The sequence below is a fragment of the Rhea americana genome, unplaced genomic scaffold (assembly GCF_003343005.1).
Source record: "Rhea americana isolate MKP2758 unplaced genomic scaffold, rheAme1 scaffold_661, whole genome shotgun sequence".
Classification (NCBI taxonomy): domain Eukaryota; kingdom Metazoa; phylum Chordata; class Aves; order Rheiformes; family Rheidae; genus Rhea; species Rhea americana.
The window spans coordinates 49,992-52,783 of NW_028186825.1; the positions used below are offsets into that span (position 1 = coordinate 49,992).

A 2,792-nucleotide genomic window follows, 5' to 3' on the forward strand; every position below is an offset into this window, starting at 1 on the left:
CGCGACGGCGGCGCCCGCCGCCTCCCCGCCGCGGCGCAGAGAACCGGTCGCAGCTCCGGCCATCGGCGCCCCGACGCGTCCCGGGCGCTGCCTGGCCCCGCGTTCAGCTGGCAGCGGCTTTTCCCCTCGCTCCTCGGCGGGGCGGCCCGCGAGCTGGCTATCGCCGCGCTGCAGGGACGGCTCGTCGGCGCTCGCGCGACGATAGCACGGCGGGTGCTCCTATCTCCCTGCCCCGGGATCCCCGGCAAACTCGGACCCGGGCTGGGAAAAGCACGCAGACGCTTTAGAGGAGCCCYGCGYRGTCCTCTCCTCCCGACACGCCSRGGRAAAAATACATATATATATATWTTTTTTWAAAAAAAAAGAGTGCAAAACGAGYGCAGCGGTGCCTTTTGCAAGCCGGACGGGAAACCCGCGCCTGCCCCGCTGGCCTGGCGCGCTGCTCCCCTGCGGCACTCGGGGGCTCCGCTCCCCCCGCCCCCGGACCGGGGACGCCGGGGGCTTCTCCCCCCGCCCGGSGCCGCTTGCTCCGGCCCTGCGGCTGCCCCTAGAAGAAGCCCCTTCGCGCGCTTCCCGGGACGGCGGCGGAGCGGCCGGGCTCCACCGCGGGAGATGGAGGGGGGGGGTTGTGGGGTTGTTTTCCTCCGTTGGGATTGCCCTTCCACGGGAGCAAGACGGGGGGTGGGAAAAGCACCAGGGGCAGCAAGGGAGAAGAGCTACCCGCTGCAGAGCCGCGGCTCGCCGAACGCGGGGCTAACGAGAGCGGGCCGAGCGCCGGGGAAGGCGAGCGCGCCAGGGAAGGCGAGCGCCAGGCAGCCGCCTCCCTGGAGCCGCAGGGAGGAAAAAACTTCCCGGGGAAGCTGCCAGGGGGAAGGAGGGGGGACGGCGACGGCCGGGCCGGCGGAGAGGTGGCGTTACGCGAGCGCGCGGCTCCGGACCCCGCGGCGCGCCGGCCGCCGCCACGGGCTCCCGCGGGAAGAGGTTGCGGGGGGAGGAAATTAAGAAAAAAAAAAGAACGAAAAACCGCCGAGCCTGTACGCGCAGAACAAAGAGAAACCAACAACAGCGACGCCGACGCGGCAGGGCAGCCGCCGCCCCGCGGAAAGCCCGGAGCCCCGGATGTTGGCGAGCGCAGCTTGGCCCTTCGCCGGCTCCCGCGCAGCCCCGGGGGCGAGCGGGGCGCCGGCGCGGGAACCCGGCGCGCTGCCGGGGGTCGCCCCCGCTCGCCCCAGCCTCCCTCCTCCTCCTCCTCCTCCTCCTCCTCCTCCCAGCCGCCTAAACGCAAACAAGGAAGGTGGAGGAAGCCGGCGCTGGCGCCTTACCCGACTGCGGCGCAGGGGAGCGGAGGGGAGGGGGGCTAACGCGCCGCCCGCATTTCGACCCCTGGGGCAGGCGCGGCGGGAGCGCGGCGGGAGCGCGAGCCGGGGCCCGCTCCTCGGGCCGGCGGCGGRGGACGGTTCCCCTTCCTGGCGGCCCGCCACCGCACGTCACGGCGCGCCGGGCGGGCGGCTCGCGTTAAAGGCGCCGCGGGAACGGCTTTATCCCCTCGGCGGAGGCTGGGGCTCGGCGCCGAGCACCCGAGCTCTCCTCTCCCCGGCCCCGCGCAGGCTGGCCAGCGTCCTGCGCGGGCACCTCCGTTCCCAGCGCCGCGCGGCGGCYGGCGAGCCCTCGCTGCTCGCGGCCGGCTGTGCCCCGGCACCGCGGTTCCTTCCGCCGCGCCCCGGCCGGTGGCTTCGGCTGCGCCGGAATAACCGGCTACGCGCAAAGCTGCTCGCCAAAGCCTGCGTTTTCGCGAAGATCTCGCGGGGCGAGCGCCGAGCAGGGCAGAAACCCGCGCGGCCCGTCCCGCCTTTGCAGGAGGAGCCGCTCCCGACCGCTCCGCAGGAGACCGCGGCTCGATTTCTCCGGGTAGGTAAAGCGCGGAAAAGCCTTCRGCTGGCACCCCGTGCCGCGCGCAGGCCCTCTCCCGCGGGCTGCAGGGCTCTGCCCGAGCACGCCGGGGCTTCCCTGCGCGCCGGCCGCTCCGGCTCCTGACGCTCCCGGTTCGGCACGCGGAGCCTCGCCGCGGCGCGCACGCCGCACGGCACGGCGCGAAGCACCGCGCGCCGCAGCCGCGCAAACCGGGAGCCCTCGGGGGAAAAAAGTCACCCGGCGTCAGGCGGAGGCGCTTCAGCGACGCGCCGATCAGAGTCCGAGCAGAGCCGGCGCGGTCGGCGGGACGCGGACCGGGAGCGCCGAGGAACGAAAGCCCCGTGCGCGGCGGGGAAGGGGAGCAGGCCGCCCCGGAGCAGCGTCCGGGCCCGCTGTCCCCGCGGAGCGCCAGGGACGGACCCAGCGGCCGCTCGCGCCCGGCGAGACGCTTCCAGGCGGCAGTCCCGAACCGCAGCCGAGGAGCTCGGGCTCCCCGCGCGCGCGGCCGGGGTTTTCCGCGGACCGTCGCAGGCGCCCAGCGGCCGTCGGGGGGGCCGGGGCTGCGGCCACGTCTCCCCGCCGCGCCAGCGCGGGCGACCGCAGGCCGAATCTCGGTTTTGCTCTTGAAAGAAAGACCCCCTGCTTCACTTTCTCAGGCCTTCCCGTCCTCTTCCTCTCTGCCGAGCAAGCACACGCTGGAGGCTGCGGGYGCTCACAGCCCGGGAAGGCAGGCGAGCGTTCGGAAGGTTGTAGCTGCGCTCGTGAACCAAATCTGCCCGAAAGCCGCACCAAAACGGCCGCAGCCCTCCTGTTGCGGCGGCAGATCGAGTCCCGTCTGCAGCAGGAGCGCCCTGCCCCCCCCCAGGTCACGGTCCCCTCTC

General features: G+C 73.9%; 1 protein-coding gene across 3 annotated transcripts in view; it reads right to left on the minus strand.

The window, feature by feature from the left end:
* The window catches only part of NUMA1 (nuclear mitotic apparatus protein 1), a 21,477-nt gene extending 19,823 nt beyond the window's left edge, over positions 1-1,654 (minus strand). For all 3 annotated transcript variants that reach the window (XM_085320882.1, XM_085320881.1, XM_085320880.1), the window contains exon 1: positions 1,323-1,654. The gene's annotated coding sequence lies outside the window, so the exon portion shown is untranslated. The remainder of the gene's footprint in view (positions 1-1,322) is intronic.
* Between the last annotated feature and the right edge of the window lie 1,138 nt (positions 1,655-2,792).